The sequence below is a fragment of the Xenopus laevis genome, chromosome 1L, assembly GCF_017654675.1.
Source record: "Xenopus laevis strain J_2021 chromosome 1L, Xenopus_laevis_v10.1, whole genome shotgun sequence".
Lineage (NCBI taxonomy): Eukaryota > Metazoa > Chordata > Amphibia > Anura > Pipidae > Xenopus > Xenopus laevis.
The window spans coordinates 15,132,512-15,160,260 of NC_054371.1; positions in this window are offsets into that span (position 1 = coordinate 15,132,512).

Below are 27,749 nucleotides of genomic sequence, written 5' to 3' on the forward strand. Positions count from 1 at the left end.
ACGAAGGAATGTCTGGCGAATAGGTAACGTTCAGTAAAATCAGTAGTAACGCTCTTTCGCCAGAGTGAAAATTCGCCTGGCGTTAGAGTGCGAAGTTGTGCCAGTCTATCTCCTTGGCGAAATTATGCCAGTGAATTTGTGCCAGCATTAGCCACTTCGCCCTTTAGTAAATTTCCCCCTATAGGTCTAATTTACTAATGAAAATTAAATCGCTCTAGTGATATTACCCATAGCAACCAATCAATTTACTTCACTTTAGAAAATAAAAGCAAATTTCCGATTAGTTACTAAGGGCAACTGCACTTTAGTCGCGTTCACATATTGCTAGAGAGGCCAAGAGCCATAACCCAATATAAATCTCATACCCGTTTCATTATCTGAATCTGCTCAGCATTACTGATCTCAAAGTAGGATCTTTTATTTAAAAAAAAAAATGAAATTAAATTGACTCTCGATTTACACCAATTTGCAGATTAATTTCTGAATGCAAATGATTATTATTCATATGCAAATGAGCAGTAAATTGGTTGCTGAAGAACGTACAGTATATATAAAGAAATTGCATTGTGATTATGTCGGGCAGATTTGCTCATCTTGAATTAGCAGAATTAAATCATCATAATCTTTTCTCCTTCCTGATATATCCATTTGGTCAAAAGGTCCTGATCCCCCGAAATTCTACCTAAAGTGTTGGGCTGATTATAAGATGATTACATCTTATAATCAGCCCAACACTTTAGGTAGAATTTCGGGGGATCAGGACCTTTTGACCAAATGGATATATCAGGAAGGAGAAAAGTAGAAGGAACCATTATATGAGATTATTTAGCAATCCATGTTTAACTGATTAATAATAACATTATGTATAATTGGCCCTCTGCTTCTTCAAAGACCATTTTAAAAGCCCTCTAAGCCCCAAGGCTGTGACTGAACAAATGATAATATTACCCGTGCAGTCATATCTTGGGAGAAAGGCTGACGCTTCATGGAAATTACATGCAAAAAAACCCCCAAAATGTACAAGGGTTTAACGAATACACCCAAATTGAACAGATCTGCATAGGAACTAATGGAATTGCATTGGCTGCTCTCCATGGTGCTGAAGAATTGAGTAGAGTTTGCATTTCCTTTGTCTATAATTGTTATGTAATACACATAGTGGCAAATTCACTAAAGAGCGAAGCAGCTAACGCTAGCGCAAATTCGCCAGCGTGACATCATTTCGTTACTTCACCGATTTACTAACGGGTGCTGGCGTAAATTCGCTAGCGAAGTGGACCTATCTAGCGCTACTTCGCATCCTTACACCAGGCGAAATTGCGCTATGGCGATGGGACGTAACTTGCGCATTTTACTGACCGTTACCTCTTGCGCCAGACTTGCCTTCGCCACCTCAGACCAGGCGAAGTGCAATAGAGTAGATAGGGATTGCTTCAAAAAAAGTTGAAATTTCCGAAAAAACGCTGGCGTCTTTTCATTTTTAAGGGTGATAAGCTGAAAAAGATCGTACATTTTTTTGGGGGTACCCTCCTTCCCCCCTACATTTCCTAACATATGGCACCTAAACTATACAGTGGGCTCATGTATAGGGCAATATAACAACTCTATTTTATTTTATGAAGCTTTCCCAGGCTTGTGTAGTGTAATGTATTTGCTGCTACATATACGTCCATTGTACTTTAACTTGGCGCCGTATGCAAATTAGGCATCGCTAGCGTAACTTTGCTTTCCTTGACGAATTAACGCTAGCGTACCTTCGCTACTATTGGCCTCCCTGAGCACAACTTCGGATTTTAGTGAATTAGCAGTGCCCTGGCGAAACTTCGTCTGGCGAAGAGTGGTGAAGCCTGCGCTAGCGCAACTCCGCAGGTTAGTGAATTTGCCCCATAGATTCTATAGTTCATAGACTAAAAGAAGGCTTACTTGGCTTTACTAACCAGCCACTGCTCAACCCATCACCTCTCAGATATAGAAGTTCAGTTATAGTAGTCCACTGGAAAGGTTACATATCATATTTCATTCATGATCCTCCTTTTATCACCCCCAATGAAATGAGAAGTTCTCTCCCATGATGCTATTTTAAACTTTATTTTACTGGGAGCTGAGGAAGAGGTGGAACCAAACAAGAAGGCACCCGCCACCTTGAAAAAATGTAAATCCAAGTATATTTTTATCTTCAAGGCAACAATAATCCCTTGGCGCATGTATTGTCTTTTTGTATACATTAACTAATTAAGGAAAGATTTAATTGTAGTCAGAAATTAGCCATTGTCAGGTTTTGCAAAGTGCCTAATTTTTGCCCATTAGAAATAATTAAATTTGCTATAATTATGGTACTTAATAAAAGATGTGATTTTTTTGCTATTTCACATGCAGAAACAAATGTTTGATTGAACACCTCTGTGAGCATTAGGTTTTCCCATTATTTTCCTGTAACTTTGCTAAAAGTTTTACTATTATCCTCCATCTTACCAATAAAAACATGTTCTCTTCTCTAGTGATGGGCGAATTTGTCCTGTTTCGCGTCGCCACGAAAAACAGCGATTTGGTGGCGGCGAATATTCGCCAGCGTCAAAATAGCTGCCGGCATCAAAGTTGATGCAGACGGCCATTAAAGTCAATGGGTGTCCGTTTATCGGAAAAACTTTTTTTGCAGGAAAATTCGCTAATTTCTTCGCAGGAAAATTTGAGAATTTATTCGCCGGCGGCAAAACTGGCAAATTCGCCCATCACATTCTCTTGTGTTTTGTGGGAGGGGGGTCACACACAAAATGGGATATTTTTTCGAAGATGTGCCCCATTATCTAAATCATTTAATCATTGTTTTCATAAATTGCTGTCCTACAAAGAATGATTGAGTTGTTGCGATTTGGAAAATAAAGTGTAGCACATCCAGAGGTGGGCCTGAGATATGTGATGATTATGTGACTTGCTGCCAGTGTAACCTGGGCACCATTAGGCTTAGGGCAACTCCCAGCAGTGTGCAATGGCCCGTTAATCACCTTACCCTCAGGTGGATCCTGCTTGTATCCTGTTGCACAGATCAACCAGATTGAAACTGCAACTTGGTTGGTGCAACACATTCCGATCAGGCAGTGGAAACTTAGGGATGGGCGAATTTGGCCCGTTCCGTTTCGCCCAAAAATTTGCTGTCGGCAAAATGTCGCTGACGCCCATTAAAGTCAATTTTTTTTTTTTTACAAACCATCATATTTTGAAATAATTTCAGTTCAGCCCGTTAGGGAGAACAGTACAGCCTGTCTTGGTGAATCTTCCCCAGCACTAGGATCCCATGAAGTATCTTGCTCCTTGGCACTTTCCCTGCTCCTGAGCTCATCCACTTATGTCCCTGTCTGAGGGCTTGATCACTGCAAGGGTGCTAACCCCAACTACTCAGCTTGTTGGAGCCAAAAGCTGCTCACTAAATACACTACCTCTAACCTTTATAACACAAACTCCTATCACTAAATAGAACTGTCACTAATCAGGGCCTGTCATCGGCTCAACCCTGTCCTGTACCCTTCTCCCCGCAAGATGGGATCCAGGAAGAGAGCCCTGAGCTCTCCATTTTAAACACTGCCACCCACTGGGCAACAATGAACCAGATAAAATTAATTGATCACCCCAGGAAAAAGGCAATAATCACCCAGGGCTCCCAGGGACCACTTTAAGTGTCCAGACTACAGGAGGAAACTACCAGTGGAGATGGCTAACGCTCAGGGTCTCTACAACTGTTAGGTTGAGGAATCACCCTCATAAACCATTTACTTTTAAAAACTAATGTAAAAATAAAGCCTATTTTTGGGGAAAAAATGATTAAGCTGTAACTAGAGGATTTTTTATTATAGCAACAATTCCCCTTTACGGTTCAGCAGGCAGCAGGTTTTATCAATGTGTATATTACATCAACCAGCTATCAGCTTATGAAGGAAAACATCTCCTGACCATGCGTGAGATGTAGCCACTCTAACTAATGTACCCATATATACATTCTATCATTTCACCATTTAATGGTTTGGTACGAATCTCTAAACTCATTGTCAGCTTTAGAACGGATACGGCCAATTTCCATTTTTTTTAAATCATAGGGGAAAATTCACTAAAGGTCGAATTTTCGCATGCGAAGGCTTTGCCACACTTCGCCAGGCGAATTCATTAAAAATGCAAAATGGCGTCTCAGCAGCCGAACAATGGGAAAGTTTTGTTAGCGTTAATTCATCAGCGTGAGCATTTCATAGCGAACTTTTGTTTTTCGTTAATTTCTGCCTAGCGAAATTTTGTTAGTACACTTACACTTAGGTCAATTTGAATAGGGCGGGTACATATAGGTCATATATATGTCTTTATTAGTAATGTTGGTGCAAATGATTGAAGTGGCCACTTATTACAAACAGTGTCGGACTGGCCCACCGGGATACCAGGAAAAGTCCCGGTGGGCCCAGGTATCAGTGGACCCTCATGCAGCTAAACATTTGGCATATTTCATGGCCATTCCCTATTTCTATTAGAACAAAGAGGCTAAATAGATGGAATAATAGATTATAGTATGTAAAGAAAAGAGACTAGGAGAATAGAGGTTGAGTCAGGAGAGGAAGAAAATAGTACTGAGGTTGGGCCCCTGGTCTAAAAACTTTTGGTGGGCCCCTGGTCTAAGGTTTTTTGGTGGTGTCCCAGTCCGACACTGATTACAAATGTCCAAGAAAGCAAAATAAAGACAAAAGAGATCCTAGACATGAGCTCACCCTAAAACAAATGTGGCGTGCCCCTCAAACGGTAAAACAAGGTTAAAACAAACTTTTGTAACAGTTACAACTTTTAAAGAAAATCCTGCTTTAGAATACGAAAAAACACCAGCATTTTTTTTTATCATTTTAACAACTTTTCGGCATACAGTAAATTATGTCACTGACATAAGATTGAGGAGGATGTAGCTTCGTCTTATCAGTTCACCAAGTTAGTGAAATAGCGTAGTTACGTCTCTTCGCCATAGCGCAACTTCGCCTGACATAAGGGTGCGAAGTAGCACTAGAGTAGGTCCACTTCGCTAGCGAATTTACGCCAGCACCCGTTAGTAAATCGGCGAAGTAACGAAATGACGTCACGCTGGTGAATTTGCACTATCGTTAGCCGCTTCGTGCTTTAGTGAATTTGCCCCTAATTCACCTTCTTGCCAATTGTGGGAAACAACACCAGACTTGGGCATTTGTTCTCATTAACTAAAAAGGTGCAAACTTGCTTTAGTGCAGTCATTATCAGCAATTAGTTTTGACCTGTCTTGCCCGTTAGAATTATGGATGGGTTGCTATGGTTTTATTTCAGCAACTCTGAAAAATGGATGAACACATATTGGCGCAATTCATTAAGGTGCAACCACACTCCGGAATTTCTACTTTTGCCGGTACGTCCATCCTGCCTCTCCTGATAAATGCTGAGATAATTGATACCTATTGATACTGCCGCCACCCGAGACCTGACGTTAGCTCCAGATTTTCCACAATGGGTTGCATCATTACATAGTTACAAACAGTAGTAAGTTCAGTAGAAAAAAGACTCATCAAGTTCATACCTACATTGGCGCATGTTTTTGATCTCCGACTACGGCAGCGATACAACCCCCACACTGAAATGCTAGATGCAATGTGCTCCCAGTATGCATCAAAGTGCAAGTACAGTTGTGTTGATAAATCAGGTGCTATTATTGCAAAATTATGGGGAAAATACTGCAGTAGGGGAAAAAAATGTCAATTTGTGTCTGCAATTGCCCCATGCATTTGTACATGACCCCTTATTCAGGCAGATGGCTGTGGAAGGAAGAGCTTTAGTAAAGTGTAATCTGGAAAAGTAACTATAGTTTCCTTGATCTTCTACCCCACTCATCTACAATCAGTAACTGCCTATAATAGTCTTTAAAGGAGAAGGAAGCTAACAAAGCAGTTTATTGCCAATAGATTGGCCACAATAGTACTGTCACGGTCGGCACCCAACACCAGAACAAATGCCAAGCACCCTGGTCTCGGCTCGTGCTTCACCTGTAGTGTGACCGCCGTTGGCCTCGGGAGGAGCCCTCAGCTACTTGGATGCCACCAGGACTTAAATGAGAGGTGTAAGGCTAGAGGTTCTGGATAAGTAGAGGGGCAGGACTGTTAGCAAAGTCTTTGGGCAGAAGATCGTGATACAAGGTGTTAAACGGAATCGTAGTTGGAACTGGCTGGCAGGCAGAAAATGAGTGTAAACAAATCAGGCCGGGTCTGGGCAGGCAGCGTTCAAAGCGAGGTCAGGAAGGCAAGGGTCAAAACCGAGAGATCAATCAGAGGGATAAAGCAGAAGAGGTAGTAGAAATTCAGGCAATGGATCAGGAAACAGAGGTCAGAATCGTTAGGAACAGGCAGGGGTCACAACAGATAATCAGGAACAAGCCCAGGATCAAAATAGCAAAAGCTAAAGGCACCAAGAACAAACCTATAACGGGCAATGAGAATCTACAACATGGCCCTTTAAATATTTTCAAAATTCGCGCCATTGTACGCTGATGTCATCACGCCAGTGCGCATGTGCCGATTTATACTGCAGAGGCGCGCCGCGCACGCCCATAACAAACCTGCTGTCCCCCCCACTAGACCACCAGGGTAAGCCATTACAAGTACAAGCTATAACATTATTCTGCAGAATGCTTTACCATACCTCAGTAAACAGCTCTAGAAACTCTCTCTGTTTGTTTAGTATAGCAGCTGCCATATTAGCTTGGTGTGAAATCCATTCCTGCCTGAGTCTCTACCTGATCACTCATAGCTCTGGGCTCAGATTACAGCAGGGAGGGAGGAGGGAGGGTGGGAGGGAGAGAGGAGCCAACTGAGCATGCTCAAGCCCTAGCCCTGGAGGTTTAAGCTGAAAACATAAAGTCTGATACAGAAGCCCATGAGTACACAATAGAAGGAAAGAAATGTGCTGTTTCTTTTGACAGAGGACTCAGAGCAGCATTACTTTGAGAATTTACTGGTGTATTTATATAGACCTTTCTGATAAAGCTTACTTAGTTTTAAGCTTTCCTTCTCCTTTAATTTACCTTCTTGCTATCGATAGTGATGAGTGGATTTATTTGCCAGGGATGGACTTGCAGCAAATTTCCCATGTTTTGCCGTCCACTAATGTTTTCACAAAACTGCGGTGAAAATTCACAGTTGGAAAATTCGCTGCGCACGAAAATTGTCGTGCGTCAAAATTATTCTGAAGCCCATTGACTTCTAATGCTTTTCGCACATTTCTTCTCCACTAATCTCTACATATATATCATTTGTTTCTGTATCCTCCCAGTCTTAAGAACAGACTTGCACAGAAATAATAATAATTCTCTCGCCTCACAATTTTTTTCCTTCTTTTGAAAACATGGGACTCTGGCATTTAGAAATATTTAAGGAACTATTGTTATATTCTCTGAATACAAATGTGTAGAGAACTCATGTTGAATAGACAGGCAGTAACAGCTGGAAAACACTTTTAAAAAAATCAATTTAAAAGAATGACTGAAATGTGTGGATAAAAGGAAACGTTTAGGTGCGTTTCTACCTGCTTTCGGATTATGAAAATCTACAGTAAATGCTAAGGAACAAGGTGGAGAAAGTTGGGATAGCTTAGTGAAAAGTGAGCTCACTCTCCTACCTATTGAGAATGTTCTCAATGCCTGAACCCCAAACTTGCAAGTTGAATGCAAAGTCAAAGGCTCCAATTAAATACCTGCTGCACTTTGCACCTGAACTGGATTTCCAATCTGGAAAAACCCGGGAAAGTACAACAAAATAAGTCAAGGGGATGGATGAAATGTCCATGTAGAAGAGGGAACTGTTTTGAAAACATGCATCAATACCTTATAATGATAGAGGGACAACATATTTCATTCCCACCAGTCACTAGCTTGTGGAGCTTACAGTCTATGTTCTATACTATGACTCAATACTAGATTATATTTTATCTGAATTCGAATTGGATCAGTTTTGTTAGTGGAGTACTGCAGTTGTCCTATGTTTTTCATTTGTTTATTAAAGGGGGTTTTCACCTTTAATTAACTTTTAGTTAAAGGGATACTGTCATGGGAAAAAACATTTTTTTTCAAAATGAATCAGTTAATAGTGCTGCTCCAGTAGAATGCTGCACTGAAATCCATTTCTCAAAAGAACAAAACAGATTTTTTTTATATTCAATTTTGAAATCTGACATGGGGCTAGACATATTGTCAATTTCCCAGCTGCCCCAAGTCATGTGACTTGTGCTCTGATAAACTTCAATCACTCTTTACTGCTGTACTGCAAGTTGGAGTGATATCACCCCTCCCTTTTCCCCCCAGCAGCCAAACAAAAGAACAATGGGAAGGTAACCAGATAACAGCTCCCTAACACAAGATAACAGCTGCCTGGTAGATCTAAGAACAACACTCAATAGTAAAAACCCATGTCCCACTGAGACACATTCAGGTACATTGAGAAGGAAAAACAGCAGCCTGCCAGAAAGCATTTCTCTCCTAAAGTGCAGGCACAAGTCACATGACTTGGGGCAGCTGGGAAATTGACAAAATGTCTAGCCCCATGTCAGATTTCAAAATTGAATATAAAAAAATCTGTTTGCTCTTTTGAGAAATGGATTTCAGTGCAGAATTCTGCTGGAGCAGCACTAATAACTGATGCGTTTTGAAAAAAAATGTTTTCCCCATGACAGTATCCCTTTAACAGTTTTTGCTTTATTTTCCTTCTTCTGACTCTTTCCAGCTTTCAAATGGGGGTCACTGACCCCGTCTAAAAACAACAAATGCTCTGTAAGGCTACAAATATATTGTTATTGTTACTTTTTATTACTCATCTTTCTATTCAGCCCCTCTCCTATTGATATAAAACTGAATGTAATTGGCACTCCTCGATAATAATGATATAGTAAGTCAAAAAATTAAAAAATAATTAGTTCATTAGAGGGTATACTCACAGTTCACCCCAGTCCCAGGGTGCAAGTCCAAGACAATATTTAAAAAAAGAGATGTGAGTGCCTCCAGCAATAACAAATTAAATCAATTAAATCAATTAAAAATTAAATTTATTATTAGGACATAGGAGACAAGTCCTAACGCGTTTCATGCCTGTTAGGGCACTTACTCATCCTACTCATATTCCAGTCTCTTATTCAAATCAATGCATGGTTGCTAGGGAATTGTGGGCCCTGCAACCAGATTGCTGAAATTGCAAACTGGAGAGCTGCTGAATAAAAAGATAAATTATTGAAAAACCACAAATAATAAAAAATGAAATCCAATTGCAAATTGTTCCAGAATATCACTCCATACATCATACTAAAAATTATTAAAAGGCAAAAAAACACTTTAAAGGAGAAGGAAAGCTACAGAGGCATTTTGTTGCCAATAGATTAGCCACAATAGTGCAAGCTAGAATGCTATATTTATTCTGTAGAATGTTTTGCCATACCTGAGTAAACAGCTCAAGAAGCTCTCTCTGTTTGTTTAGGATAGCCGCTGCCATATTAGCTTGGTTCTGACATCACTTCCTGCCTGAGTCTCTCCCTGCTCACTCATAGCTCTGGACTCAGATGACAGCAGAGAAGGGAGGGGAGAGAGGAGCAAACTGAGCATGCTCAAGCCCTAGCCCTGGAGGTTTAAGCAGAAAACAGGAAGTCTGATACAGAAGCCCATGAGTACATAATAGAAGGAAAGAAATGTGGTGTTTCTTTTGACAGAGAACTCAGAGCAGCATTACTTTGAGGGTTTACTGATGTATTTATATAGACCTTTCTGATAAGGCTTACTTAGTTTTAACCTTTCCTTCTCCTTTAAATGGTAGTGTGTTTAGACCACCTTAATTGTGAAGGATTTGGGAGTTTTTATAGAAAACGAACAGTGTAACTATAGGCAGTGTCACTCAGTGGCCAATAAAGCAGGGCTGTCTTGCATAAAAAGGGAATTTATTGGGATGAAAAAACAGTTTTGCTTCCTTATAAGGCCTCACCTTGTGTTTGCAGTGCAGTTTTGGTCTCCAGTCCTTAAAACAAATATTAATGATGTGGAGAGAGTGCAGAGATGTAAACTGGTGAAAGGGATGGAGCAATGAATCTATGAGGAAAGTCTGTCAAGGTTGGGATTGGAAAACAGGCCCTTGCAAGTGGACATGATTCTCTTTACAAGTACAATAAATGATTAAATGGCGGGAGATCCTTTATCCTATAATAAAGATCTAATAACCAGAGGCCACCTCTTTAGACTTGGGCACTTGGTCAGGTCAGGTATGACCACTACAGTATCAGGAAACTTTACCTTCTTTAAAAAGCTGCAGATAAAAAAAAAAGTTGTGTAGAGACTTTTTTTGTAACAAACCATGGAGAGAAATTAAGACCTGAAGAAGAGATACGAGCATTCCACTAAATAAACACATTATGGATTGTTCATGGTTCCTGTCACATTTATTTATTGTTTTTGGAAGAGAAATATAAACAGCCCGAAGGGACGGTGTTTTCTTTCTTCTACAACTTGATTCATAGCAATAATACAGTTACAGATTTCAGGACAATATGCATCCGGCGGAACATCCATCATTCCAAAGCCCCATCATTTGCTTCCTTATACAGGTATTGGATGCTTTATCTGGAAACCCATTATCCAGAAAGCTCTGAATTATGAAAAGGCTGTCTCCCATACACTTCCTTATAATTAAATAATCCAATTTTTTCAAAATTATTTCCTTTCTTTCTGTATTAATAAAACAGTAGCTTGTACTTGATCCCAACTAAGATATACTTAATCCTTATTGGAAGCAAAACCAGCCTATTGGATTTATTTAAAGGATAAGTAAATCTAAAAAATAAGTGAATGTAAAATTAATGAAGGGGCTATTCTAAGCACTTTTGCCATGTAAACTCATTATTTATTTATTTTTGATTCCAAGATACTAAGAGATACATGTACTGTTAATATGAATGAATTTTGTTACAACAGCGCCACCTGCTGGTCATTTTCTGACCACCAAGTAGTCAAGGAAGTTGTCAGGAGAGAGAAAGAGGCTGCTCTGATGTTCTTCTGCTTAGGAAAGATTTGAGAATGTTTTCTCCATTTTTTTTCCAACCAGAAGAACATTAGAGAAGCGTCTTTCTTTCTCCTGACAACTTCCTTGACTACTCGGTGGTCAGAAAATGACCAGCAAGTGACGCTGTTGTAACAAAATATATTCACGTTAACAGTACAAGTATCCCTTAATATCTTGAAATTAAAAATAAATAAATAATGAGTTTACATGGTAAAAGTGCTTAGAATAGCCCCCTCATTAATTTTACATTCACTTATTTTTAAGGTTTACTTATCCTTTAATGTTTATATGATTTTCTAGTAGACTAAGGGCAGAGAAACACCCGTCGACAAATCTCCTCTTCTTTGGGGCGACTAATCTCCCCGAACTGCCTTCCCCTGTCTTCCCGCCAGCTAGATTCAAAATCACTGGTGGGATGGCAATTGGAACGATTTGTTTTCCAAAGTCGCCCGAAGTTTCCTCGTGAGGCACCTTCGTGGAAGTTAGGAAAATGAAGCCTGTTGGCGATTTTTACTCTAGCTGGCGGGAAGGCAGGGGGGAGGCAGTTCGGGGAGATTAGTCGCCCCGAGGAAGAGGAGATTTGTCGCCGGGCGACTAATCTCCCCGAATCTGACCATGTGTCTCTGTCCTTAAAGACTGAAGCTCCAAATTACAGAAAGATCCCTTATCTGGAATAAGCCAGGTCACGAGCATTCTGGATACCAGGTCCCATACATGTACTGTTATTTTATATCATTATATGTGTTTTTTCCCTATCAGGGGTCTGCTGATATGACACCCACCAAGAATGAATGTAATATACTGTAAAATATACTGTCTTTATCAACCTCCCCCCCCCAACCCATCCCTATTTCTAATGATGCCTCATTCTTTTCAATTGTTCTACTTAGTACTTTCAAGTGATAATAAATAATATTGGTTACCGGCATTATGGAATGTATTTACAAAACACTTGTCTCAATAGCTTTTCACAATGCTTTATAATAACAATATGTTTGTGCCGGGCAGCTCAGAATTTACTGAAACACAAAGAATTAATATTCGTATAAAGTCAGGGAGAAATAAAAATGAAATGACAAAGACGAGACGGGGAAACAAGGGCGACTGTTGTAATACAGAGACTGCACGGCTCCAGTATCTGTGCTGTAGACGGAGCATCGTGCAAATGAAGAACGTTATAGTCAGAATAAGTAAACAACCAGAAAGGAAGAATCGTTCTGTATAACAGAGGGCTGGACAATTTGCATTTACTCTGCCGGAATCATGGCTGATTTATAGAAGAGGTAGTGCAGACATGTGCATTGGGAACCAATAAGGAGGTCTTGCATTTAAAATATAGTAGAGTCTACCAATCCTTCCAGTTTTACAGATATCTTATCTATTTATTATTGAAATATCAAATGGACCATGGTTTGCATTTATAGATTTATGTAGGGATCCAGTTACTGTTTAGAAAGTTCTAGTCTAAGGGATCTTGCGACCAGTTTCTGTTCATAGTTATATAATGGGTCCCATGTTTTTATTGAAAATATTAACATACCTTAGACAAGCATGTCAAACAATAATATCACACTCATGAAGAACACAAATCCACCACCCCCCACACACACAGAGACCACTAGCCAAATGTCCTGGTGAAGAGCTCAATAATGGGACTGTCAGGAGTGCTCCATTGCAGAGTGCTCGCTTCTGCAATATGGTGGTGCCCATGGTTGCATGGTGAAGTCAAAATTCAAAAACAACAAGACACATGGGACCGGGTTCAATTCCCAAATATTGGTTCTATTCCAGAGTGTTCCTGGATGCACTAAAACTCCTTATTGACTTATTTCTGGATCCTGACCTTCTTGTTTTTATTCCTGACTGTGCTGATTGCTTCCTGCCATTGACTTCTTGCCTGGAAACTGGACTTTTACCTGCTATTTTGAAAAGCAGCATCCTCCTTGTTCCTGAATCAACCTTAAAAGACCCACTACTCCTTGACATGGACAAAGACAGTCTAGGTCTGATGAACTATCTATGTCTATGCTGTTGATTTCCTGAGGAAAACAATGAAGAAGAAGAAGAATTCTTGAAGGAGTGAAATCCAACGTGTTGAGAATGTGAGGGAGCAAATGGCTCTTCCTGGACACCACTCTAATAGGAGATGAGTCTACCAAAGGGCCTGGGGTGTAGGTAGGCCTCAGGATAGGAGACTAAACACCTAAGGTAACTAGCCCTTAGTGAATCCTGGGTGCAGGGACCTAATGAACAAGGATCAGATAAGCATAGCCTACCTTCTGTGATAGAACACTGCAGTCTTGGGTTCTACCAAGGAAAAGTCATGGGGTAGGCATTCCTCAAGGCAACACCTGTCTAGTGTAGGGACCACTAGTGATGGGCGAATTTGCGCCGTTTCGCTTGGCCGAAAAATTAGCGAATTTCCAGCGAAATGGCGGAAAATTCGCGAAACGGCACCAGCGTCTCGTTTTTGACGCCGGCACCCATTTTTTTTTTACACCGGTGTCCATTTTTTCGCCGCCGGCAAAAAAATTTTTGACGCCGGCAAAGTTTTGTGGGCGTTTCGTGAATTTATTCGCTGGAGGCGAATCGCACAAATTCGCAGCAAATTCGCATCTGGCGAATAAATTTGCCCATCACTAGGGACCACAATTAAGAAGAGAAAGGCTATACTTATCCTTGAGAGGCTTCCATTGAATATATTACATTAAAGTGTGCCGTACAGTCAGACTAAATTCTATCCACTATATTTCCAATTTGACTGGGTGTGTGAATACAGGTTTTGTCTGCCTTTCCTTTTTTAAACTGTAATAAAAGCATTCAAATGAAAACATATAAAGAAAAAGAAGAAATTAAATTAAAGACCTGTTTAGTTATGAGTTAAGGTATTGAACCCCTCAATGAAGCAGGTGTGAAACGGGGCAGCTACAAACAGGGCATTGGATGATGGGCAGACTGTTGTGTGTTGTCCTTGATGCCTTACCCACAACCCCCATTTATTACATACACAATACATACTCTTTTTCCTGAATACAGTTTAAGTTATGGCATTTGCATCAAAATGAATATAAAAGATCATCGCAGAATATGTAATTTGTTTTCAGCCGTATTCAGCCTGGTCAAAATAACAATGATTGTGCTCAGTGTGTCAGAATGAGAAAGTAGTGACTGGAATATTCAGGGTCAAAAACAAAAAGAATGCTGAGCCGAGGCAATGGCTCTAATCTCTAAGAAGTACATGCTGTATAGGTCTAACCTTGGGCTCACAGCCCACTTCAACCGCTTTCATTTTTTTTCTAACCGCTATGTTTAGTTTATATTGAATTTGATGTTTTTCCTATAGAAATGTCTTTACACTGGTTGGATAACACTTCTTCATCTGTAGTTTGAATTTATGGTTGCATGCAAACTGATGCAGGGTAAATGCCTATATACCTATTAGGTTCTTTAGATATATGTATAAATATCCAGCCCCCTTGAAAATAATATATGAAATACAGGGGGTTATTTACTTACTGTAGACACTTTATGCAAAGTGCTCCTCCGAATGCAATCACCATGTTGTTTACCAATAACGCAGTATTCCCCCCACAGGATTCCAGTATTGTTGTGGCCACCAGTGGGAATTGTATGAAAATGCAGCCGATGCATCAAAATTGCAGCTGACTCACATATTGAAGCATATTGGACACAAATTGAAGGCCTTTTGGTGTAATTTTCAAAACGCGGCACAATTCTTTCGGCACATCTGTATTGCACCTATTGATACAGGGCACTGGGGGGACGCAGGAGCTACCTCCACCATGAACCAGGTGTCAATAGACGCAACAACGCAATAGGCGAATAGACACATCAGTGTTCATTTCAGAAGAGAAGGCAGGAGGAAGTAACTTCCAAGTATATGGAGGTGAATGTGTTGAAGCAAGTAGTGTGAGAACATTTTATACATTGCTCTGTTCTACAAAAATTTCATACAATAGGACAACTCTTCCATGTTTTACCTTATTTATACGAAAGTTTGAATGGAGAAATGAACCAGGACAATGCATGACTTAATCACCCCTAGATCTTTGAAACACTGTGTAATTTCAAAGGTAATTTGAGACAAAAATTATGCCTAAACCACTTTAATCCAAAAAAGGTTACCTTTAATTTGGACTTGTTATTTTTGTACAATGTGTTCCGACCTCCTTGCACTTACATGTGGCTCTACTAAAATGGCACAAGGCCTTCTTCACTGGTATTCAAAGTAGCCTATTAGACAATTATGCTGTTCCCCAGTAGGGATTGGCGAATTTTTTTCGCCTTGTTTCTCAGGGAAAATTACGTCCATAGACTTCTATTTTGGTGTGCGTCGAAAAAAAAAAGAAAAAGTTCGCTGCGCGACAAAAGATTTTTGACGCCCATAGACTTTAATGGCCGTGGGCAACATTTCACTGGCGGTGAATTTTTGGCAAAACGAAATGGCTCAAATTCGCCCATCCCTATTCCCCAGCAATCTTCATCATATCACCTAAAATGTAGATTTTTATACCAGGGGCAGTATTCATTCCTAGGCTTCCTTATTGCATTCCCAAATTCCAGGTTCTTATGAAAATCACTCCATAGCATGACCCACATGATCAAAAGGTAGCCAATGGGACTGGTGGAGAAGATGTTTTACCATCAGAATAGGAAAACATTCTTCCATGTTTCAGAAGTTAAGGTATGAAATGTTGAAAGTAGGGAACTTAAATTTGGCGGATTTTATTGGACAGACAGAAATGGATAGCTATGGTTAATAATTAAATTTTTTCTTAATTCTGCCCTGGGGCATAGGAAATAACCCCCACAAAGTTTGCCCAGGTGCAGTAAGTCATAGCAGCAGGTAGAATTTACTGGTCAACTGGCAAACATCTTATATGTTGCATTGAGTTACTGCACCTGTGCAAACTTAGTGCCTTTTATTACATATGGGAGCTAGTGATGGGCGAATTTATTCGCCAGGTGCGAATTCGCGTCAAATTTGCACGATTCACCGCCAGCGAATAAATTCACGAAACGCCCGCGAAAATTCGCGGCAAAAATTTGCCGGCGTCAAAAAAAAAATTCCGAAAAAACGGGCGTCAAAAACGGGCGCCGGCCTCAAAAACGGGCGCCGGCGTCAAAAAAACGAGACGCCGGCGCCGTTTCGCAAATTTTTCGCCGTTTCGCGAATTCGCCCATCACTAATGGGAGCTATGTTTTTTAAGCAAACTACTGTTTATATAGCCATGCAATAGCTAAGTCTCTCTCCTGAGGTCCATAATACTTGACTTCTCTGGGACCTCAAGAGGCATATACTTCTTTATCCATGAAAAAGAGCTAAGAGAAAGATGTAGACCTTCCTTATATACTTTCAGAGGGGTTTACAGTGACTGACACTCTTGGAAAGGAAGCATACAGTATCATGTATGTAGTCTGTAGTACTTCCTTCAGGTCCATTCCTGCATTGCTTCCTACATCAAGTGGGGTTATTATTGGGGTTTATGACAATTTAAGTCACTTAATCTTCTGATCATACTAACATACTTAGGGGCAGATTTAGTCGAAGTGGCGGAGTGGCTAACGCTAGAGTGAATTCACTAGCGTCAGTGTCGGACTGGCCCACCGGAATACCAGGAAAACTCCCGGTGGGCCCAGGTGTCAGTGGCCCTGATGCTGTTAAATATTTGGCCTATTTCATGGCCATTCCCCATTTCAATGAAGCTAAATAGATAGAATAATAGTTTATAGTATGTAAAGAATAGAGATTAGAAGAAAGGAGGTTGAGTGATGAGAGGAAGAATAATAGTACTGAGAGTGGGCCCCTGATCTATGGTTCTTGGGTGGGCCCCTGGTGTCCCAGTCCGACACTGACTAGCGTTAGCATTTAGGGACATCGCCAATTTACTAATGGGCGCAGGCATAACTTCGCTAGTGAAAGAGATAGACGCTAGCGGTCATTCGTACTCTACAGCCAGGCGACAATTCTCTCTGGCGAATGGACATTACTCCGCAAAGTGCAGATTTTACTGAACGTTACCTCTTTCGCCAGACTTGCCTTTGCCAGCTCAGACCAGGCGAAGTGCATTGGAGTGCATATATCTTCCTCAATCTTCTGTTACTTACATCATATTTTTTAGTGGAAAAAGCTCAGTCCAAAAAAGTGGCGTCTTTTTTTTTTTTTTTTTGGGTAATCAGGTTCCCCTATACATTTTCTAACAAATGGAACATAAACTATACACTGGGCTCATGTGTAGGGCAATATAACAACTCTATTTACTTTATTAAGGTTCCCTGGACTTGTGTAATGTATTTGCTGCAACATATACGTCCATTGTACTTTAAATTTCCCACCGTATGCAAATTAACCTGAGCACAAGACCTCAGAAATGAACGTTAGCGCATCTTCGCTTTCAATTGCTCGAATTGCTGAAGTAACAACAGAGTTCGGTGCCCACGACGAAACTCCGCATTCAAGTGAATTAGCGTTTTTTGAGCGAATTTTTGCCTGACGAAGTGTAACAATGGCTGTAAAGTGGTCGCTGGCGAATTTTCGCCCTCCAGTAAATCTGCCCCTTTGTGTGCCTTTGATGTCTTGATTGGTTGTAATGCCCTTTCTCTCGATTGCTATTACTGACACCCTACATGTAAACCCACCAAACTGGCTCTTCTACACCCAGTAAGTCAATGCAGGGATCAGTTAATTTAATGAGGTATCATCCCATAACCTATTATAAAAATGTAGGTGGTGCTGTTTTCCAACAAAGTATCCTTCATTATTAATCTGCGGCTGCAGTCCTTCCCTTGTGCTTGAGCTCTGCAAGTGTTGGTGTTTATATAATGAGATGCAAGATCTTTGAGTACAAAGAGAACACATTTCTTTCCATCATTGTCCTTTGACTCCCAGAATGCCATGGGCAGCTCATTGAGGGATCCTTGTTGGTGATGACACCTACTGTACTCCTATTTCCTATCTCTGGGTGCAAGTTTGGATTCCAATAATGAAGACCCATCTCCTGCTACTCAACAGACCTAAAAATCATCTGTTCCTTTTGCTGTTTAAAGTATGAGCCCCAAACAGCACAATTTTAGTTCTATAATTTCTATAATCATTCACGTCCCCTCATTCTTCAGGGTTTATTAATATTCCTGTCTGTTTCTATAATTCCCATAATTCTCTTTTTGTATTCATTGCATTTCATGTTTTGGAATGCAGTCCCTTTGCAGCACTGTCATGTTTTGCTCTCATGCTAATTCAGTTTCCAACTTTCTTTTATAATCAATGAGTATTCTATCGCAGTTTTTCAGTGTCCTATCTTATGGACCAGCTGTGTTCTGTTCCATTTATTTTGAGTTCTGCTCGAATCTGTGCCAAAAATGTGTCTGTGTTTGCCTCTCTTAAAATGTTCATATATGTGTTTTATTATATTTATTGCTTCAAAAATGTAATATTCATGAATTTGGGCTAGAAGGCAGGGCAGTACCCAACACAACAATACTCCCTCACCCCAACCCTGCCTTTTTTCCAAGTACCCAACTGGCAAGCATTAACCCTAGGTGTGAAGATATAATATACTTCAAAGAACCTTTGACTAAACATTCCATTAAACCTTTTAATATACAAGGGGAGTTTGGGAGGAACTTAGATGAAATGGTTCCAGTACACATCACTTTGGTGCCTCCAAAACAAACCACTGCCTCCCTGTTCCTACCTACCTTTCCGCATCCTCCACCAATGATCAAGTAATTCTCATTTCTGCACTGGTCATTATTTATGTGATATTTTATTGTCTCTTTTTTAGTAAGAACAAGTTCTCCTGGTTCTTAGGTACCCCTAACTTATTTAATACACTGCTTATATTTCAAGGTCTATTTCCTAAAAATCATCCTCAGTTTATACTGTGTCTTAAGTTGGAGCATTCATTTAATACGTAACCCCTGTTAAATGACTGTGTCAGTAAGGGTTAATGAAATCACCAGCGCAGACTGCCACCTAGAATTGATCGGTGAAACTCTACTATAATGTTCATTTTTCCCCTAATGTTCTTCATGAGTAAAATCGGTTTATAAGGTCCATTAACCATGTCAAGTGTAATATATGCAGTGCTAATCTTTTAACTATATCGTTTGAACTCTGGAATGGTTATTTCCATTCTGTTCCAGAACAATAAACATTTTCATGTTTGTATAAATTTTAATTGTCTGCAGTTTTTTTTTTTTTTTCCAATTACTGATTTGATGCCGGGCCCATTGTAAAAATATATAAATAAATAAATACAGCCCAACCAAGTTTTAAACTAAAGCCTATTTCAGCACTCAATTTATTTCTCAATAAAAATGGCCAATTTTCCTCTGTCTTTAGTCATAACAGAGCTCATAAATAGTTTGGTTTTCCTCGCTCATAAAATTTGCAATGATGCCGATGTTAAGTGCCAAAGAGATGCATCACGGTCTTGGAGAATTATTAGAAATGATCAGAGATGTTATTACTCTGGGACAAAGATTTAATATTACAAAAGCTGAACTATTCCAAAGACAACAATGGTCTTTTATTTTAAGGTTTGAGTCTGCCTATAACATAGTATAAGGACCTTGAAGCTGGTCTGAATTAAATGATCCGATCTATTAGTGAGGAGCCATCTCTGCTGTTGTCTTGTGTTTCTGTGACTCAGTGACTTGTGTGAAAGGATCTGAATAAAAGTGAGAGGAAGATGCTGACCTGTTCAATTCTGGATGCCCCATACATGTAACAATATGACATTTACAGAGCTGCCACATTGATTCTGATCAAATGGAATTTATAGGTAGTCTGTTTAAAATGACCCAGAGGTCACAATATCTGTATGTATAGGGTCACTCCTTAGGATATTATTTATAATCTGTTGAAACTTGGAAGTCAATAGAATAAGGTCAAAGTGCTTTGTTTCATATTAAGTGCCCTGGGTCTCTCACCCAACAGAATTCAAAATCCCCTCCTCGACTGTGCCAGGCAATGTCTTGTACAGTAGCTACTGCACAAGTACAACACATATTGGGGGTTATTTACTAAAACTCAAATTAATATAGTTTTTTCATTGAAACAAAGTCCCATCCGTGAATTGAAGTCATTCATCAATAATTCGAAAAGGTTGATGTGGAAAATATGTAGCCACAAATTTGTGCATAGATGTGTGAATAGAATGATTGCCACTCTGAAAACTCGACTATCAAATTGTCTCTGTGACTTGATTTTATCAGATTATGGAATGAAAACCAGCATGGATCACAATGTCAAGGGACATCTGCCATTGAATTTTACATGACATCGACAGGTTTGAGATGGAGTATGTCCGGATTCGGATTTTTTTTTTATAATAAATCTCTAAAATTTTGAGTTTTGTCCTTCAAAAACTCGACCAGAAAAAAATTGAACTTTAATAAATAGGCCAACAAAACTATTCAGACTCACCCCGCTCCCTTCACTGAGCGTCACAGGATCCTTTGTGCCCATACTCCAAAACCAAAAAAAGGCATCCATTTCACAACAGCCACCTGTTTTTATGTTATAATAAACAGTGATTTTTTCTGTATAGTTTTTAATAAATCGGCCCCATGGTGTCATGGGGCCGATCAAATATCTCGTTTTTCTCTACCTACAAGGTACTGAACTTCTCTATATCAGTGATCCCCAACATGTTGCTCACCAACTTGGAAGTTGTTCCCAGTGGCCATGAAGCGGGTGCTCATATTTGAAATCCTGCATTCCTGTACTTGCTAATAGTCTCCTGTAGACTGCCAGTCCTCATGGGGCTACCAAATAGCCAATCACAGTTCTTATTTGGCATCTCCAGGGACTTTTTGCATGCTTGTGTTGCTCCCCAACTCTTTTAACGTTTGAATGTGGCTCATGCATAAAAAATGTTGGGGACCTCCACACCTGGCTGTCCAACATTTCATTTTAAAATCAAGGATATTAATATGAAGTAGATCCTTCTTTGCTTCTAATACAAAAAACATTTGTCTTTTACTTTTCTGGGAAGGCTTTTCTACATTGTTGGTGGGATTTGCTTCCATTCTTACATAAGGTCCCTGATATTAGAGGCCTGGCTCGCTTTGATGTTCCTATTCATTCTATAGATGCTTATTTGGGCAGACCAGTCAAGTTCATCTATTGTTAAAATGTTAGTGAGCCCAGTATTGTCTAGAAAGTTATTGTATAATGTAATGGCACCTGTGTGAGAACTGATGGGTGTGTAATTAGAAGGATGTCCACATACTTTTTGGCCATATTGTGTATTTTTATTTCTGGCAGTAAATACATATTAGATGGCAATTACTGTAAGTTTCCTACAAACTTTGTACTAGCTTGGCAGATGCTTTCCAGGTCTCTAGCTGTCTGAGGTCTCCAATAAGAATCTTTTAGTTTTCAATTTCACTTATATACATTCAATTAAAAGTTTTCCTCCCGATAAATCCGGATGGAATGTTATGAATTGGTATCGGGTTTGCATTATTAATGCATAAAGGCAAGAACGATATTTTAGAACAAGACTACTCCTCTCAGAATGGGTTTTATTTAATTGATTGACCTTCATAAAACATTAAGCCACTAATAGTGTTTCTTAATTCTGTTCGGCGTTCATACAGCCCTTGAAAAATAGCCATATAAAATGGCAAATAAAAAGAGGTTCTGTGAATAAAGCTTCATGCTCATCTGAGCAATAAATTGTGCAAGAGGGAACATTGGAAACACATTTTTTATTATCAGACTTAGCTGCCGCGGAATTGAATTACTGGAAAAATCCAACTCTAATCCAACATGCAAGAAGCCATGAAAGCTTATGCATAGATTCAGAAACTATTGCAGTATCTAGAGTTTTGGTACATTATATTGGATATTGACAGTTGTTGCATTGCACTGTTGTCCTGTTTTATGTTATTTTTTGCTAATTGACATCTAGCATCTGACAACAATACTCCAAAACCTTTCTTAAGACTAGTGAGCTGACCAGTCTTTCTCTCTATAGGTTTGTTACATCCCCAGGAAAAGCCAGCTAAAAGGAATTCTCTTGTAAGGCTATAGTAATTTGAGTGGCCCCATTACACTAACTTATAGCTTTACCACAATAACATTCTCTGGATGAGACCTTAATGCTCAGGGGTTGAGCCCTCGCAAGAAATCGCGGAGACTTGTAACTAAACTGGTAGATGGGATGGAAGAATTTAACTATGAGAAAAGACACTTTTATTATTATTATTATTATTATTATTATAGACAGATAGGGAATGAGAGGCCTGTCTTTGTTTGTGTGACTTGAGGCCTGTGATTCGCTGTCCTCCTCCTACTTCGCTTCCTGCAGGGACCGTTAAGAAATGCCCACCCCTCTTTTCAAACACAAACAAGGGCTTTAGCAGATCCACAGGGAGATACAATAAAGTGGTCATTTTTAACAAATTAAAAACCAGCCCCATATAGTATTCATTTTTACCTACAAGATCAGAGGGGCGGTAATTATGCTATATGTCTCATTTAAAAAACAAGTGAAACATTATTTTGTGAATGTACAGTTTGCCAATTAGAACAGATACAAAATAAAAAGAATGTCTTGACATTGTCAACATATTGACAATAATTTCTGATTAATTTAATTCTTGGAGAGTAAATATTGTTTTAGCTGGATTCTGTTCTCCAAAATATGTCAATTATGTACAAACAGACAGACAAGATCTCAAACAGATAATAAAATAGTTGCATTAATAAGCTGAACATTCAAAAAAATTAAGCCTAGTAAGAGTTTTAACATTGTAAATATCAATTGCTTTCCCTAGACCAGTGATGTGCCCAGTATTTTATAACTCAGGGCAGAAAATTTACTGAGTCTCCAGTAAAATCTTCAAACCCCATCACCCATGATGAAAGGGGCTGATCTATCATTAAAACCTTGAATCAGGAATAAAGTAGTTCAGACTTTTCCGTGTAAGTATATCGAAATAGACAATACTGGCCAAATGTGAGTTTAGAGCTTAATAAATAAGAACTTGCATTCTATTAATTCCTATTTTTACAACCATATTTATTAAATTATTAAAAACTTTTACCCCTTGATAAAAACAATTTTAAAAATCCCCTAGGAATGAATAGAACATGGGTGTCTTTTTATTTATTAAGCTCTAAACTCACATTTTGAATACTTTGTAAACCTCAAAAAAATTTGAGTTTTTCAGAAAATTCCTAGCAAAACCCCCCCAAAACCTCTAAAAGTCCAAATTAACTTATTGAGGTCCAGTAGGCTCAGCGAAGCTCCCATTGACTTTAGGACCTCGACAACTTTGACCTGGCGCAATTTTGTAATAGAGTTTCATGTTTTTTACACTTCATAAATCTAGAATTTTTAGAGCTTTTCGAAAAAAAAACAGAAAACCACAAATTTTTAGAGATTCGTGGAAAAAAAATTGAAATTTGATTGTTAGTAAATGGGCCCCTAAGTGCTACATTTACTATTTATTATTAATTACTATTTAATAATTTCATGTAATCATTTATTTATTTAATTATTTAATATTTTTTTATTATTATTATTATTACTATTATTATTTTTTTTTAGGTATTTGTTTTTTCTTTTAATGTAATTGTTGTAACCTATAATTTAGAAGTAAGGTATAGAATTTGATTGTTCTGTGGCCAGCGCAGTGACCCATAGAACCAATTAGAGATTTGCATTTATAGAATGGGTTTACATTATTCTAACTACATTACGAAGATATGCAATTGCTGATTGGTTACTGGGATGCTTCAGTCTTGAGATGAAAAAGTCAACATTATTATAGAGACAATCATTTTTGTGCCTATTATCACACATAGTGCTTGCACCCCAAAGCAGTAAATGAGCCTTCCAATCTCAACAGGTCAGATAGTTCCCTTCGCTGCCTGGAACATAACATATTGTACCTTCAGGGGTGAATAAAAGAGTGGACGCCATATGCTGTAAATGAGGCTCAGGATTAGATTAAACATAATGTCAGTGTATAAAAGCACATTTTTACCTACCCTGCTGCTTGTAAAACTGAATTTAAAACATCTGAGTTGATGCTTTGATATAATAAAGTAATGATGTTTTGGCTCGCGTTACGTTAGAAATCTCATTAAATTACCTGTTCCTGCTCAGAGATGCTCAGGTACCTATTTGTCTTCTAGAAATGGAAATATGAAGAGTAAATTTAACTTACGGCTTATGCTGTAGGCATGCAAATGGTTTTTTATGCTTTGGGCACGACAAACGATATTAATGGCAGGGAATCAAATAGAGTTCCTGCAGTTTCACTGAAGTGTGTATGAAGGGAATTAAAAATAAGGCAAAAACCAAACATCAATCCTGAATGATATTTCAAGTGGTTTTTTTCCATGCTACGTTAATTAATTACGAAGTTACAATTACACTGCTAGAATAATGTTCGTGATCTTAATTGTTTTTATACATCACAGTCATGGCTAAATCTCCACTACAAACATATTTAAGAATTTGGTGAAAGTAGTCAGGTTTTGCTTCAAAGGTTTCCATATTGAAAGATCATGAACAGCTGTAGTCACTTTTCTCCATGCTGTGTTTTTGTGTTACCCACCTGAAACCGAGTCATATGCAACTTCATAAGGGGGAAAATGGTTGGTATTTGACATGTGATCCGCACCAGATATAAACTTTTAAACTAACATTTTTAAACTAACATTTTTAAAGCAAAACAAAACTATTTCCTTATTTCCTTTTAATTCCTGCTTTGAGTTTCTAAAATGAAACACACAATGGTCCAACAAGGAAGTTAAAGCTCTCAGGTCACTTTACTGCTCCACACTGTCAATGTTGTCTTGTGTGAACCCAGAAAGCCTGCAATAATCCGATAAGCCCCAAGAAGGTTAAAAGTGAAGCAATACAATGTAGGGGACTGAAACATAGTCTCTCCAATTATTGTGCAGTCGCCGAAATGTTGCCCACTAAATGGCCCCTTCGTTTTTAGAGGGAGTAGCTCTCCTTTTCCTGGGTCAAAGCATGACCCTTAGCTTTCCCTAGTTTAGACATAACGTAGCAGGTTTAAAGTGAAGCAATACAATGTAGGGGACTGATACATAGTCTCCCCTATGCAGTCAACTAAATTTTGGCCACTAAATGGCCCCTCCGTTTATGGAGGGAGTAACTCTCCTTTTCCTGGATCAAAGCATGACCCCTAGCTTTCCCTAGCAGTGTGTAAATATATATATTTGGAAGCCATGCTGTTCTAAGGGTTTTTTGCCAGAGGGATATGAGTAGAGAGTGGAACTTCAGGCTAGATCAGGATTTAGGAAGTTTCAGCTATTGCCAGTCATACATCTTTGTGGGAGAGACAAATGGGCTCAAGGCTATTTAGCTAAGCAGTCTGGGCTCCACCAAGGAGTGTTAGAGTGGTTAGATGCCCAATGACATTGTGCCTAGAGAGGGAACAATTGTGCCGGTTTTAGGAGCTAGATAGTTCCCCACCTGGGTTCAACCCGAGGAAGAAGCAAAACTTTGGGTGGGCTGGATGACATTCTTCTTTACATGTTCTATAGAAGGAAAAGCTCTGTTCACAGTACTGTTTGTATGTACTGACTACTCAATGATTATTCCCTTTTTACACATTCATACACACACACAGACACACACGCAAGCCACCACAAGAAGTCCAGTTAGTGCCACTCACCAGCCAAAGTGCCCATCAACAATCTTTGATTTATCGGGATGTACCATTTGAAAGCCATGTGTTAATAGCCCTGGAGCAAACATTGTGCCCATAATGTGGGAATATTAGTCTTGATGAATAGTATCCTCCAGACTTTATTCTTTTATTTGCCAACCTCAACCTTAATGATTAGAGCTATTTTTCCTGAAACAATCCTTCGTGGAGTTCATATTAGAATTATCCACTTTAATAGAATATGCTTTTTTATAAGTAATATTTTTTTCCTGTTAGGTGAATCATAATGAGCCTGGGGAATAAATGAAAAGAATTCTAATTAGAACTGAATGAAACCATTTAATTTGTCTTTGTAAAAACACTAGGCGGTTATAAAAAAGGCTCAAACAATGTTTTCTAGCTACGGATTGTAAATTGCATTTCACATTGGATTTCTGCAATGGTCTATTAAAGCTATTACATCTGTTATCTAAAACCCCACATTATGACTAAGATGATTAAAAATAAAAAAGTAAGCTGTGTAATTTCTATTATTTTTGTACCAGTTTGATCTACTGTCTTCTCTTATGGTGTAGAGTAAAGATAAAGCTGATCATAGAATCACAAGCATTTGACAATAGATGGAAACGCATTTCGCCTTCTGAACAACCAAAAACTGCCATCACATGTGTATTAATAAAGAGGAGCAAAAATATCAGTCAGGTGGAGCTCAATTACAAACACGATGAGGACAAAAAAAAAAGCATCTTCTACTGAGTAGGAGAAAGAGTGTAATGTAAGTAGTGATGGGCGAATATCCCCCGGTTCCCTTTCGCGAAAAATTTATGAATCTCGAAAATTTAGGACGCGCGTCCAAAAAGTCAATTGCATAAATTTTGACGCCAGCGTTAAAGTCAATGGGGGTAATTTATCAACACTGGGCAAATTTGCCCATGGGCAGTAACCCATGGCAACCAATCGGATTGCTGCATTCATTATTCTACTTGCAGCTGGCTTTAAAAAGCTAATCACTGATTGGTTGCTATAGATAACTGCCCATGGGCAAATTTGCCCAGTGTTGATAAATGAGCCCCACTGGGCATTCTGAATAGTGTTGATGTGCGGTGATTCTGGCGTGAGCGACTTTTTGGACGCACGTCCAAAATTTTTTTGACGCTGGCGAATTTTCCCTGTAATTTTGCGAATTTATCTGCCAGTGGTGAAATGCAGAAATTCGCCGCGAATTAGTGCCAGCCAATTTATTCGGCCCATCGCTGAATGTAAGGTATCCTAAACCCAAAACTAGCTCCAAGTTTCCGGTCTCGGCCCACTCTTCTGCCTATAGCAGACGTCTTTGGCATTGGGTGGAGCCCTCAACTACTCAGATGCCGCCAGGTCTTAATGTGGGAGAACCAGAGAGAAAGTTCTGGCCGAGCATGGGAACCGAACATGTACGAGAGGGACAGGGGAGCAGTCAGCGTAGACAAGAAACAGGCCGGGTCAAACCAAACGGGCAATGCAATATCAAATCAGATAAAAGAAGCAAGGATGGGGTCACAGGCCAAGGTCAGCACACAGAGCGGTAGCGCAGCACCAAATCAGTATCTGAAGAATAGTCAAGGGGTCAGTTTCGTACAGCAGATAGACAAGTCAGGGACAGGCAAGGATCAAAACCAGATATCACAACTTAGAAAACAGACCCAGGAACTTAGGAAACTGAATAGGTACATGGCTCCTTTAAATATTTGAATTTCGTGCCAACAGCAATGACATCAGATGTGGCGCTTATGTCAAACCCAGAAGCAACACAAGTGGGCGCCATTTGCAGCTGGAGGCGCAACCAATCAGACACAGCAGGTGTCCCCACTGTGGCTGGCGTTCCTGTCGCACCCCCACTGGACCACCAGGTAATATTCTCACAAATATTAGCTCTTCTGAAAGCAGTTCCACTGTGACATGTTGACTCTTTCTGAAAGCACATGACCAGGCAAAATGACCTGAGATGCACCTACACAC